The 15943-nt window shown below is 38.2% G+C and overlaps 1 protein-coding gene across 4 annotated transcripts in view; it reads right to left on the bottom strand.

Annotated features, from left to right (window-relative positions):
• The window catches only part of KLHL29 (kelch like family member 29), a 2735259-nt gene that overhangs the window by 1776907 nt on the left and 942409 nt on the right, over positions 1–15943 (bottom strand). Inside the window, exon 4 of one of the 4 annotated variants that reach the window (XM_044062747.1) lies at positions 4350–4411. The exons of the other annotated variants lie outside the window; for them this stretch is intronic. The gene's annotated coding sequence lies outside the window, so the exon portion shown is untranslated. The remainder of the gene's footprint in view (positions 1–4349; positions 4412–15943) is intronic. 4 annotated transcript variants of the gene reach the window in all.

Genomic DNA, 15943 nt, shown 5'->3' with positions numbered 1-15943 from the left:
ATACAGTGCTGTACTTTGTGGCCTCTGAATAAGCCACATACAAGAACAGGAAAAGGAACAATGTTGCCTTAGTTGAAAAATCATAGGGTTATAAAATATGATCAGAAAGGCTTCAGAAAATGTAATTTTATACTATTTCTTATAGCTTACTAAGAGGTGACATCTGCCTGATCTTTAAAGTAATTTCTGATTGAGTTCTGTTTAAAATTCTAGGACTACAGTACACTACAGGGTGACCTGATGAAGGAACCTAATACTAAAAACAAATAACATAAAACAACAAGACAGATATATTACACAATACCTTCCAAGATTACAGAATAAACATTTTCTTAACTTTTTAAACTTGATGTAGGAACTATAAAATATCAACATAGGATTGCCGCAGTCAAACTTCCTGAAGGTCAGTAGGCCGTAAGCTTGACAAATGAACCCACGAAAAGCATTAGAGGAATTAAACATAACAGGCTGTCTATCCATGAAAAAGAGAAGGGGCATATCTTCCATGCTCCAGGGACTGCCAGACAGAGCAGCATTTCTACATGTGAATATTTTCTGTTGTAAGAAAACCGATCTACCAGTGCAGTTCCCACTGAGTTGTTATTGGCTGAAACACCCTCATGTCCTGTTCCCATTCATAAGCCAGAGATAACATTACATGTAAGCCACAGACCTGCTTCATATTATTATTTATGTTGTCATCTGACAATGAGTTTTTATTTGTGGAAATATATACTGCCTGCAGATTTTGTTCTGTTGCTGTCAGGTAACTTCATAATATTCATTGCTACTTTGCACAAGAACTATGTCTCGGTTTCCTTGTGCTTGTTCAAGTAACATGACTCTTGTAATGTCTGTGCTCAGTACATGGACACAAGTTAATTTCTTGTGAAGTTAAAGCTACATGTACTGCTGGCATACCTGAGAGAATGATGCCAAAAATGTTCTTTGATAGTCTAAGTGCCTTATAAATTACAGATAGTTCCCCAAAAATAATCTGAACACTTTTAATCAGTAAATGGGGTACAAGGGTCTTGTACCACATTTCATCAACCAGTTCATTAAGTACTAACTTACTGTCTTAGATGTCAGAACTGATGCTACTTCACATAGTCACTGAAAGCCAGCTTGTTCAAACACCAACATCTCAATCAGATTAACTTCTATAAAATGTTGGTAAAAATCCCCCCCGCCATGGTGAACTGCATCCATCACATTTTTTGCTACTTATACCTACCAACTCCAAGACTGCACAATCATTGAGAAAGAAATCTCTATATAAAATGTGAAGTAACTGAAAACACTGTCATCTGTGTTAGCCTGTCTGGCAAGAGAGTTCTACATATTCTCAGATTAAATGGTACTGTATGCCAGCATGCCTAATTGTGAAAATGTGTATAAGTTTTGAAATGTTGACTGTTTTCCTGTTTAAACAGAATGTTTAAGAAATCTGTTACTGCTTTGATACAGTTCTAACTGTGCATGTTTGAAGGGGCATTCTAGGGTACAAACTGTGGAGCATCAACTGAGCAGTGAGTGATGTCATTGGAATGTTGCTAGTTGCTAGGAGATTGTTTAAGCAGCTGATTGACAGAAAAATAATGTTTTTTTTTAAACAGCTGTTATATTTTGAAATTAGACAGTTAAGACAATTGAGGCTGCTGAAGAAGACAGCTGAGACTGTGAAACGTGTGGTTTGTCATGCACTGAGCAGTCAGTAGACACCAAGAAAAAATAACTCACCAAGGAAACCGTAAGCTTGCTTTGGCCTTTCTATTACATCTTAGAGTAGATCAGGGACACTATTCTTTATTTAGATCATGAAAGCTTACTTTAAGATTGAATTTTTCTTTAATAATGGATTCCTATCCTACAGTTTGATTTACATTTCTGGTGATTGAAATCTAATGTTTATTGAGAATTACTGATTTCCAATTGTGTAATATTTTTTACTTATTATTAAATGTTTTTCATTATTTTATATTGCGACTGGGGCACCAGTGTTTTTCTTTAGAGATTAGAGAGTGCTTCTACCTGTTTCATACTCCCCAGGCCACCCCAAGGCCTAACTGTTCTGGTCATAGCTATCATTTATCTTGAGAATTCATTTTGTTAATTGGACACCCCTTTTGAAGGGTGTGAAGGCCCTCTGATTGGTGGCAGCATATCGGTATTTATTTTTGGAAGGACACATAGCTGGAAATCTGTGTCAAGCTTTGTCAGAAGTGGTTGGATGTGTGAGATTTTAAGTGTGAGTGTATCAGAGGTCAAACTGGGACACTTTGCTCTGACGTGTGTAATAAAGAAAATACATTTAGGTGGACATAAGTATATAGTCCAGTCCCAGAAAAATAGAGCATGATCCTTTTGTGCTCTTAGGGGAAAATTGTGAAATATTACTTTTGTTTAAGTGACAGTGTCATATTGGAGTCAGTAGTGAGGATTGAAGTTCCTTAGTTACTGACCCAGGATAGTAAGGGATGCCAATTAATTGTTGGCAGTCCGGAGGGATATAGCCGGACGTCACATTAATTGGTGCCAGTCCAGTGGGATATAGCTGGATGTCACACAAAACATTGTTTTTCCTCTATTCAAAATAGCCCACTACATGAGAAAATACTAGATTTTTGGGGAAATTTAATGGGAAGAATTCAAATAGCTATGTCTAGATGAGTTGACACTTAAAATGTGGGACTGTTCCTTGGTGGAGGCAGATGTGAGAAGGCCATTCCCAAGCATTGTGTCATGGCATACCATAACAGCTGCTTAAAAGTAGTCCAAAGTAATGAAGTCATTTATTCTAGAAAGTTAGTAGTATGGTCGCAAAGATTTCAAAGAAGTCACAATGTTTTCCTCATACATATCTATTATTTATACTATTTACTTGAATGGGATGTCCATCTGGATCAAGCCACATTTTCGTTGAAAGTTTAAGGGGGTGCTTCAGAAAATGAAATGCATGTACATCATGTAATCCCATATACAACCTTTAAAGTGGTTATAAAAGACAAATGAAGACTGGGACAAGTAGGTAATTTAAATACAAAGTTAAAAGTATGTTACTAAGTGTTGTACGTAATGGATTTATGGTATGGAAGACTTTTAGCACCTACTTTTGGTTTGTCTGGAATACAGCAATCGCAGTAGAGACACATACTATATAAATACACACACAAAAACAGACACACACACACACACACACACACACACACCTATATATATATATATATATATATATATATATATATATATATATTTATATATATAATATATATACATACACATACACACGCACACACACACACACACACACATACACACACACACACACACACACACACACACACACACACACACACACACACACACACACACACAACATGTACATATAATATATGACAAGAGCTAATGCTTTTCACATAGAACAATCAAAACACAGTAAGGCATCACCTGTGAGCCATGAGGTACTCCCTTACTCTGAAAGGCTGCCATCTATTGTATAAACTGTCTCCACTTTTGTCCAATGAGAGTAAAGGAGACAATATGACCTCTGTATAAAAGACTGTTTCCCCCATCCCTTTTCCCCTCTATCTTTGGGTTGTACTATCTTTGACAGAGATGAATACAAAGTTGTGCCTAGATACTGAATTATCTGAACTGTTTTTAACACAATATTGTCTTTGCTGTATTCAGTTGCTAACATGTCTAAGCAATGGATTTCTACATATAGATGTTCCTGTTGTTGTGGAGAATTCCCTATTATAGGCTATAAAGTAAGGGATATGCTGGGTCCTAAGGAATGCAAACTGGAGCCGAGCATTCTCTAAAGACACAAAAGAGTTTAACTTGAGCTTTTCAAATACATCCTGTTGCCCTAACACCTCAAAATTATTGTAGTACTGTCCTTTCTGTGAAAAACATTTCTCACATCTCCTCTCATGTTCCTAAAACACATGACATCCCAAGTTAGTTTAATCTTTTGTATGAACTCAAGTTGTCATTGACAACAGTCCACTGAAATCAACATTGCTATGAATTAATAAAAAAAAAAACTCTCATCAACCTTTTACCTCTTTATTTCTCTAACTGGAGAATATATGCAACTGCTAACAACAGTGGCCAGGGCCATGAAAAATATCCACAACACTTACTCACACATTATTGTCATCTGACTGAATTTCACAGATACCACACCATCCCACTTACGACAATTCTTTGCATATACACTATCCAATAAAGACACAAAAATTGAAAGTTGAAGAATTGTTCCTGGCTTTCTTCCACCATTAAAACAATTCTTAATACGAAGAAATACTTCAAAAGAGTACAGAAAAGCTAATGATGTTCACCCTTAAGGATGCATTCTTCACAAAAACGGAATGTAATTTGGGAAGCAGCAAAATCAGACCACCTAAGGAAAAAACAAGAGGTTTGACTGATCATTCACAAGGAGTTTGAAAAGAGATTAAAGAATTATCGAAAACAATTTCTACTCCTCCAGTAAAGTCCAAAAATGCTAAGTGACCACATTTTAGAGGTGTTCAGGCCACTTGACTCTACTTCTACAGCCAATAATATAATTTAACAACCTAGTAGGTCAATTTACACTTATAAAATCGACTTTAAGTCTGTTCTTGTTAATGATGTCAATAATTGCATGATCAGTCCAAGACAAACCTGATCCAAATGGTAAAGTGTTAAATCCTTCTTTTCTTAAAATGATAGCTGCAGTGATTTCTAGCTTATTAAACTGCACTATTACTTTATCATTAACAATCATGTACATCCATGGGACAATCACTCTTGTTTCTGTGGAGTTACTACTTCTCACTAAGACAAATTTATCATCTAAGACACTGCAGAAATATTGGAGGTTATTTATAAACATCTGCTTGAACAATATTTAAAGAATGGTCTTACCAACACACAACATGACGTCAGGAAAGATTATCCTGTACAAACTGATATATATAGTACCAATCACATAATATATGCAAGCACAGAAAATTGATTCCTCCCAGCTGCAAAATTTGTGGACAAACACAAAATGTTCGAATCAACAGATCCTTCTGTACTCCTGACCCTACTGTATAGGTGTTTTTTTTTTTATTTGTGGGAGCCTATTAGTAGTTAATCAGCTACATAAAATATAGCATCTTCAATAAAAGGATGAGTGATAACCACCACTTATGAAGAGAAAATAATAGTCGAGGTAATATAATAATTAGTTTTGTGTCCTATACTCCTAAGTCCTGTACATTAATGAACTATTCCTCACTCTGCCTAAATTACAAGTTTCACTTTATGAATATGACCTAATAGTTTTTCATGAGCCCAAAATTAAAACACAAGTTCAAAAAGGTTTCCAGACAGGCTTTGACCTTCTTTAATCCTGGCAGTCTCATAATAAACTAATTATAAATCTCACTAAATCAGCAACTTTGCTGATAAGGATATTTCGAAAGTTGTTGCATGGCAAGCCATTGCTTTGCACTTAACCTTCAGGAACTCCAGTAACTCAGGTGTACAGATATAAATCTCTAGACTTATGGTCAGACCATAATATCACTTTCAAACTTCATTCAGCGTTGTTGACAAAGTTACTGAACAATTTATGAGTTGCTATAGTTTGCCTAGTCATTTAACTATTGAGACAAGTAAAGAAGTTTGACAGAATGTCTTTACAGTAAGAGTGGAACTCCCTAACACTGGTTGCCTTTCATTCATTATGAGCTGCCCTAGAAAACACTAAGTAAAGTCCATTGATTTAGTTCTCTTTCTGACACTAAGATGCATCCTCATAAACCATGCAAAGTGTAGCATGTTTTTTTATTACAGCTACAGCTAACTTTCTTTGAGATACCCTAATGTTTAATCTATAACACACTTCTTTCTCATCTGTGTAAACTGTATCAACAATCACCAGCTTTGGTCTTCACCGCACAGGCCCTTATACTGACGAGAAGCACATTTCATACTTGGCTTTGGACAAAGGGCATTTAAAAACATTGTAGCAGCCAGATGGGAGAGTATTATGAGACTGTCATAGAGAAGACAATGAGAAAAAAGGATACCCAGACCGTTCCAGTAGTAGTAGCAGCAATGGGACTTATAAAAAAAGAATTTACAGTCATACTTAGATAAGTTACCCATACACGTAACTTCAAACAAATTGAAAAAGGAATTATTACTGGGAAAATTGTGGGAAGAGCACTTCTGGCTAACATCAAAAATTGAAACAATACTAATTTCATGAACTTCAATCATACTTTGACTTAGGAATCGGGACCATTCCCATCATGATATTAGAAACCCAAAAGACTTAGAGAAATTAAAAAAGACAGCATGCTAGTACATCTTTGTAATGAACAAAATCTGGCTAGTTTCAAAAGTTGAAAGATAACCTACTTGATGCTTGTGAGCTTCACAATTATAGTGATGATCTCATCTGTCATGATCACTAACTATCCCCTTCAATAAACACATCATCCAAATGATGTTTGTCAACCTTTATTAAACTTCCATAAACATAGCTTTGTGGATCAATATTTTAATATATTAATCACAGCATAAACTTCCATATAACTGTGAACTAGGGCAGTGTGACCTTGCTCAGCCTGACCAAATAAGCAGCGTCCTTACCTCCGATTGGTTATTTTAATTATCAAGCAGTATCCCATCACTCACTTTCATTTCCCATGTATTGAATTAAACATCCAATCAAATAAGCAGCGTCCTTACCTCCGACTGGTTATTTTAATTATCAAGCAGTATCCCATCACTCACTTTCATTTCCCACGTATTGAATTAAACATCCAATCAAATAAGCAGCGTCCTTACCTCCGCTCACTTACTTTTACTTATTAAGCAGTGTCCAACCGCTCACTTTCATTTCCCAACTCATTGAAATGAACATCCAACACCAGAGGGGGAATAGAAGAGGGACAAGCCTGCCCCTCTTCTCTGCTCACTAGCCTGACCAGGCTGTTCACCCCTCCTTCATTCCAGAACTTCCAACAAAACCTTATAAAACAAATCTAACTGTACCTTAGAAAGGGTTGAGGCAAAACATCATTCAGTGTACTCTAAGCAGCTTAAATACACCCATAAAGCAAATACCCCCGAAATTGTAACCCAATGAACCTCCATTTACCAATGCCAACCCTCAACAAAACTCATCAATAGACATTTTCTGTCAATCTTTACACTATCAAACCTCCTCCAACCCTTCAAACATATGAACCATCGGTCAAGATTTAGTAAAGTCACCTAGCACTGTCACATGTGTTAGTAACCTAATTGCAGCTAAACCCACCCATAATCCTCTCTGGTCCCAAAATTTCACCCCTCAAGTTTTTTTTATCACATTACCTTCTCATCCGGTAAATCAAACAAACCATGGTCTGCATCACTAGCCATCCGAAAACACAATGCCTTGTTTAAACCTTCAAACTTCTGCTTAAACAACAAAAACCCATTCCTCAAACATCCCCAAAACTCACGCATACCTTGCAATGCTCTGGCAAATCTTTTACCTAGCCTCAAAGGAATCCAGATAACGTACCTCCTTCCCAGCATCATCTTGTTGTCACTCCACCCCACCTGTGGACAACCCCAAACTCCCCATAAACAATCCCCAAACCTGCTTTACTCTGCTTTGACATACCTCATCGTTACCTTCCCCCCATACTACTCCTAAACTGCACTGACTGTGACGTTTCTTGAACACCTAGGATTACCTGCAGCTGCATTGTGCACCACTCCAGTGACCGGAACTTTCACCTCAGCAGAATCCATCATCTTTCAATCCACTTCCTTCAGGCCAACAACTGATGTCCACTCTGCCCTCCCCCATCTGCAAAAGAAAAGAAAACTGTAAATACTCTTCACCCACACAGACCAAACACTTCTTAATGACATTAGGTGCTGCCAAGGGCTTACCCTGTTCATCAGCTACACAGCCACTACATTGCTCCACATCTCCTATCCTCAATAACCTGGCACAGTCTTATCCTTAAGAAATCCTTACACAGCCAGCAAAGAAACATACTGCAGCAAAAACAGTCTTATGCCACCAGCAGCCCTAACTGAACCTATGTGTTTACCTGACATCTACTAAAATACAGAACATACAGTAAGCTACCAACTCAAGCCTGCTACAAATAAAACACTGTGCATAAAGGATATTTCAAATATCAAACTACCTGGGTTACCTCCTGATTTTCATACAAAACCAATACCATACTATATGACCAAGTTAATTTATTCCATAAAACAGTCTTGGGAGCATTTCTGCAAGAGAGCATTGCAAGAATATCCCAGTGCAATCACTCTTACACAAATTAAAAGCTTACACAAAGCTACATATTTGTCTGTTAAAGAGTGCGACCTTGGCAGCTTCTCCCATGAGCTGCTTTGTTCACAATATGTTGTAACAGTGACATATACACTGCAGTGAAACTTAGGATGCTTAAAACAGAGTAAAATATATCTGTAACATACCCATACCTCTCAAATGTTCCTCATCTCAAGGAACGTTCCTCAGCTGCAGTCATAAAAGTTCACACATTCCGTGTTAACAATTTAACTGATATTAATGGTAAATAGAACTGAATCATTTCATCACAAGGACTATTCTATAGATAAACATATCACATTTTAACCATCATATGAGCTTCCTAGTTAAAGTTGTTAGTGAGCCATTAGAAAGTGTTTCATCTTTTACCCATTTGGTCCATAAGTGGCAGCTTCAACTTGGAGATGGAAAAGAGACAATGATAAGGGTAAAGGAAAAATTAAACCCATCCATACTTCTGCCAATACAGCAGATGGCAGAGCCTGTGATGACATCTGCGTTAAAGATGGGGCTTTACCTAACATAACTCCCTGTAACCTTACACAGCTTACAAGTTTCAAATGAACAGCGCCCACATAGGAGCGACACTCACTGCCACAGACAAGTCATCGTCTTCACTCAACCACTTATCCTCACAAGAGACAAACACATGCAGACGCCTCCTTTGCGGTATCCATTTATTTACCACTTCAACTTGCTGAACATATGTGGATCATATGCATTTTACCTGAGAATGTCTCCTGAAAAAAATTAATGTAAAATGGCACAAATAACTTCATCTGTGACCATGAGGGTGAATGCCTTCCCCCACAATCCAGGCATGCTACTAAAGTCAATGAAGGAGATATTCACTAAAACTCTGACCCCCCCCCACCACCCTGCAACTACCTGCCTACCCCATCTTGACACACAAGCACTCCCCCTTTAAGAACAATATTAAAAGTGAGACCGTATCTGTGCTCTCCTGCTAATGCTGGCCTTGCCCTCAACTTCTCAGAGCAATCATCATCATCATCAGCCCCCTTTTTCCCATTTTTTCTACATCGGGTCGGGGTATCAAGTTAACTGTTCCCAACTCTCTCAATTCAATGCTACACTCCTGCCTTCTTTAACACTCATGCCTGACTGTCGCAGATCTTCTTTCATAAAATCCATCCACCTCTTTGCTGGATGTCCTCACTTCCTCTAACCTTCTTCCTGTATGTCCCAAATCTTTCTCACCAGATTGTCTTCTGCTTTTCTGTACATGTGTCCAAATCACCGTAATCTGTTCTCTTTGATCTCTCAGAACAAGTGATGGTAAAAATTGAAAGGTCCATCGCTTCCATAGGTCATTTTAGATTAACTACCTTGCCGAGACAACAACAAAAATATTTTGCTTAACAGTTCAGTCCTTTCATACCTACATACCAGAAAGAACACAATTTTATGAAATTGGACCAACATGGATGCAACAGAGAGACAAAGGACCAGAAACCGACACACCCACAAACACTACACAGTGACAAACAAAGGCTCTGCATCAGCACAACCCCTCCAATGGATCTGCCTCTCAGACAGCAAGCATCTGCATGAACACTCCAGTGACTTGGCTGAAAATCAAAACCCCACAATGAACAGATAAAACCCTGACCAAAATGATGGACACCCTGCAAAACCCCAGGCAGCCAAGCAGCATGCCACTGCACAGCACTGCAACTGGACAACCCCTAAACACTGCTCTCACAAACTTATATGGCAGACAGAATAACATGTTTTACCCTTCACCACAAATCTCAGCCTCTAGGGCAAGAAATCTGGACAAAGCTATAAGCAAAAGTGGGACAAAGGACAAAAGTAGGGACTTTTTTTTTTAAACACCACTCTTACAAACTTAGAAAGTTGATAGATAACATTGCATTAGCCTGAATTCTCTGAAAGGCAGGAAGTCTGAAACTCAAAATGCCTGCCATCATCCTCCCACTTCAAATTTTAAAGATTACCAGTACCTTGTCAGAGAACCACAACTCTATGAAAAAATGGACCAAAACATGAGGCAAAATCCAGACACTTTCAACATACCTCTCAACCTCTCAGAGGAAGAAATCTGGACAAAGCCACAAACAAAAGTGGGACAAAGGCCCAACTGACTGCCCACCCAAAATAGGGACAACCTTCTAATATGTCTCCCACAAAATCAAAAATTTGACAGAACAACAGGTCTGGCACTAGCATGAATTCTTTGAATGGTCTGAAGTCTGAATCCCGAGTGCATGCCATAATCACATAAATAATACTCCCTTTATACATACACTTTTATTGTCAACCTTAATATGTAGCAACCTAGTTTTAAATTTAATTCAACATTTATACATTACCTCTAACACACATTAACCATTAAAATATAATGGCATAATACACCAGTTATTACAAAACGTAGATGTATATCTCGTTACAATTAAAACATAACTATATCGCAGTTCAATATATATGCATTCTTCGTTACTCGCAAAAGTCTCCCCCCTCAAAAAGATATCTTGTGGCAAATGGCTGACAGCATGCGAAGATTTTATGCAGCAAATGGCTGACCACTTCCCTTTCCCTGGACACCGATGGGATGTCCCTGGCTACATTTTGCTATGCAATGAAAACTATTATTTAAGTACTTAAAGGTGATTCCAGTTTTGCAGCTGCATTGTTCTATTTTATGTGAGGCAGACCTGTTACATTGCGTAGATTTGCACCCACCTTGCAAAAAAAAAAAAAAAAGGGTCTACAGTGAACAATCCCCACCTCAGAGTAAATAAATAAACCACCACAGGTTAAGTCATTGTAAAGTGACTCATTAGTCTGTTGGACCATCCTGAAGTGCAGCCAAAGCACTGTGGAGTATGCAAATTCAACCCGGCCAACATCACTGTCCTCAACAAGTTAAAGATTTTTTTCTTTACGTTTTGCAGGTGCAAATAACCACTAGAGTTCCCAAAAATATTCATTCTATTTTCCATTGTTCTTTACACTTTTTTCTTTCAAAATGATCCTAAACCATTTTACCTATCACTTGTCTATCTTTTGTGATGTGACTTGCTCTGTATCAGTTATTTGAAATCCAAACTGATCACATGATGAACTTCAGAATAACTGAAAACTAACTTATATCATACATGTAGATCATATTTATTTTATTTTTAGCCAGCTAAATGATCTGTGATTGGCACCTTTTTCTTAGCATGCAATGATGGGGTAATGCAAATCTTAGAAAATTCAGTAGACTGCCAGAGAGCAACAGATATTTATGCTAGAATTGTGGCAAAAGTAAAATAAAGTCAATTGCAAATTATCTAAATGTATATTAGCAAATATTAAAGCAGATTGAGATATAGTCAATATTTCAGAAAGAGAAAGAAAATCAGCAGCTAAATTGATTGTAAGCAGTGATCACTTAACATAAACATTCTGAATATAAAATAGCCTACAGGATGAATTGGTATGGCCATGATAACAGAACCACTGACCAAGGACACATTATTCAAGTTCAGTTTCACTACAGTTTGCTAGGTGAAATGGCACCCAACGAACATGACTGTAATAGAAATAAATACAATAATATTTTACCATCAGCAGTGAAGTCGCTCCCAAACCTTTGCGGGGGAGATCACCTGCACTTCCTCTTCACGTAATCATTCTAACTACAAATCACTGCATTTTGTGGAAAATATAATTGTCCCGGTCCCCAATTGCTCACCCATGCTCCCAACCCTCCTCCCACCCCCCATAACGGCCAACACCACACCACACCTGAGCGGCAACTGACCGTTAGTATCAAGTACCTCTTTCCATGCAAAACCAATGAAACTTGCCATCCTGAATGCCAAAATTGGGGAAAGAAAGTCACCAGCCAACATCGTCACCACCATGCAATTCTCCCAAACTTCCAAACCAACTTTCAAGGCTACCATTCTACCAAACCACTGCCAGAAAAAAAAAACACCACACCACAATAGACCACCAAAGCACGAAACTACACCCCCCACACACCATCTAGCATGCTCCATGTAAGTACCTGCGAGCTACCAAAGACCATGGAAACATACCCACAACCCCAATCTGCAATAATAACAACAATAATAATAATAATAATAATAATAATCATGATAATAACTTGCCACCATGAAGAGTCTAAACAGAACCACACAAAAAAACTATATACTATATATATCAGTCCCAAAGGTACCAACTAAACTACTTTCAAGCAACCAAACCCTTAGACTATAACCTAAGCAGTAGGCCCTACTGCTCACAATAATTAAACTAACATCATTTATGCAACAGCAACCATGAATGGCTGAACTGGCATGGCAAACTCCAAGCACCCTAATTTCCTCTCCCAGAAAACCTATCCATGTGCCCTCTTCAAAAGGTAAATCACTAAGCATTAAGCTGCCAAGAAGAAAGAGTCCCCCCCAAAAAAAACTATATATCATTTATACAAAACTTAACATTAACTCGACCTTCACACCACCTATATTTAATCTAAGGCCTATGTGACGTACCTACAGGTCGTCTCAGAAGTAAGATTGCTGTAGCAGGTTCAAGTCAAAATGTGATTCCTTGCCCATTTACACTTGCATACAACCCATTACGCCTCTCCTTTCACTTACCTCATTTCCTCCCAATCCTCCGACTTTCCCATTTAACCCTTTCACCCCCCACAACTTTCTTTCCCTACCCTCTTAATTCCCATTGTTATTTCTACTTAACCCCAACCTGAAGATGTCCATGGACAAATTGGCTTATTACCAAACCTCATATAACAAAAATGGATTCAACTTTCCACATTTAATATAAATTCAATCCACAATACTTCTGCTACTATGATATATGTATGTACTATCAGTAGCCACTAATGTTCTATAACTTAGTCTAAGAATTACCTCAGTGTCACTGCTCAACAGAGGCACAGCAAAATAATGGGTATAGTTCCCCATACTAAAGGGGTGGCACAAGCCAGAAAACTATGGGCTAGGCTTGTAAATGCCCTCGGGCAGATAGCCTAGTATGAACCTATGAACCTATGAACCTATCATTTTAACTGCATTCTGGATGGGTCATGGTTAAGAATTCTCTGAAGACAGTTTACTTAACTCTTTAACAAGTAAAGAGGTAAACACAGTCTTAACACTTCTACCACCACTTTCAGAGATAATTTCTTAGTTTGCACTTTTATTAGTTACATACTAAATTTACCACCAAGCTCAAAATAAAGTGCGGCACATCCAGACATGGATGGAAAAACATGGACAGACAGTAGGTGTATCAAAAAGATTTTTGTAAATAATCCAGAAAAATACAGCTGCAGATTTGTGGCACAGACTGAAGAATTATGCAAATGTTCCACTAACTGAAATAACAAATCTCAGGATTTAATAAAATCTATGTAGACACCGTGTACAGCCTACATGGAATGTATCTATGTACACGGCAGCGGTTCTTCCTCGGCAGTGCTCTATGCATATTAATGATGGTGTGCTACCAAGGGACAGCATAGGAACAGGGATATAGAATTTGTGTAGGGAGAAGTGTGGAGGCTACCAATGGTTGTAGTTGCCTGGTCAGAAGATATGTACAATGTGAGGCTCCCTATAATGCTCCCCACTACTGTTGCAGTGCTGTGAATTGATTTAAATGGGTAATATTTTATTTTTATGAATTTCTTTTCCTCTCTGTGTGTTTCCGTGGTGCAAAGCCAAGTGGCACTTATACATGCATAGCCGACACCTGTCAGACATCTAAAAATAGAAACCAGATATAATTAATTATTTACTTCTGGGTCTGTTCAAGCATGTTTGTACAGTGTGCATGGTGCTCAGCAACGCTAACAGGTAGAACAGTAGTATATGTGAAGGTAGACTACTTTTCATAATATCCAAGTAGCTAAATGAGTAGAGTTACAGCCTAATGCTTAGTAGGTTCTAGTCTGTAGCAGTCACAAGATGTCTGTAATTTAATTTAGTATATATGTCTAATTTTAAAAACAAATGTGTGAAATAAGGCACTGCTGATCTTTGCCGAGCACTACTTAAACATGCTAATGACTACCAATGTTTGCGCGGCGCTAAGCTTCACTAAAACCTCGGTTGTGCAAGTTTTTGCACTGTTTAGCTCTACTTAGCTGGTTTGCATGCTGCTAAGTGATGTGGTGCTTTTTTGAATGTTGCTCAATGATATGCAAGAGTGGGAAAACAGCCTATATTAGGCACAATATGCGGGAATTCTGCACCATTCTTTGGAGTCTGCTTATCTGCTGATATGTCAGGTGGTGTTGGAGAGGGTGCATGCTTTTGGGTGCAGAGATTGGGTGTGCAGAAGTCGACGGTCATTGCTGGGCTCCTGGTAAAGAATTATGAACCCAGGCTGATGCAGTGTGGTTTCCAGGGCTTGGAATGTAAGGTGGAGATCTGGGACTGGTTGGTCAGAGAACTTACCAGTGCTACTGGTATCCCCTGCACTGCTGAGCAGTGTCATCACCATTATGATGACCTGAAGATGAGAAAGAGTGGAACTGTGGACACCTAGGTCCAAGAGGCAAGAGCTGGGAATGCCCCACAAATATGTAAGTACGTTTTTAACTGTTTTAGAAAATGCAAGCTGAATGTTGGCAAAACTGGAAAGCATAATGATGTGCTTCTCTCCCAACAGATGCAGTTGAGAGGGCTTGCAATGTTGAGTCCCTTGCCAGGCCTGGCCTGGTTGCACAGTAAGTGTGGTAAGTACAGATTTATTATGCTAACTGTAGTGCAATACGCATTGAAAGAGTAAAGCATTTACTGCAATAAAGTATACACAATAAAACCTGTAGTGCAATAAATGGGCAAGTCAAACTATAGTGCAATAAATGGGCAATTAGAGCTATAGTGCAATAAATGAACAATAACAACTGTATTGCAGTAAACAATAAACAATACCAATAACAATAACCAAAATGGTGTACAGCAGGATTGTGCTGTCATAGTCATTGCAGTAGAGCTGTATGCATTGCTTGTCTATGGTAAGGCTGCTGCAGTCAAGTGTAACACTGTAATAGCTGTAGAATTCAAAACTAATGGCCTGCAAACTGTATTGCTCAACTCATAGTATGGTCTGAGGCTGTCTGCAGGCCAATATCAGTCACATAATGCTTTCTGTTCCTCCTACTCCAGGTAATAAAGTTATACGCGTGAGGTAGCCCACTCTATGGGCAGATATTGTATGTGGACTTCAAAGACATTTATCAGTAATACCAATGAAGTGTTAAGCAGCGTTGTTGATTCCCAAATAAATTTGTCTTAATATATGCAGTATGTTCTATTGACACTGCAGTCAAGTATAACACTGTAATAGTTCTAGAATGCAAAGTGAATGTCCTGTAACATGTACTGCTCAACTCATATTATGGTCTAAGGCTGTCTCCAGGCCAATGTCAGTCACATAATGCTCTCATTTTCTCCCACTCCAAGAAGAAAAAGTATATAGTTGAGGTAGCCCATGTTATGAGCAGATATTGTATTTAGATTTCACAGACTCTTATCAGCAATACCACCAAAGTATTAAGCAGAATTGTTGATTCCT

The sequence above is a fragment of the Protopterus annectens genome, chromosome 2.part1 (assembly GCF_019279795.1).
Source record: "Protopterus annectens isolate FY-2018-M chromosome 2.part1, PAN1.0, whole genome shotgun sequence".
Lineage (NCBI taxonomy): Eukaryota > Metazoa > Chordata > Ceratodontiformes > Protopteridae > Protopterus > Protopterus annectens.
This window is presented reverse-complemented; position numbering and strand designations above follow the sequence as displayed.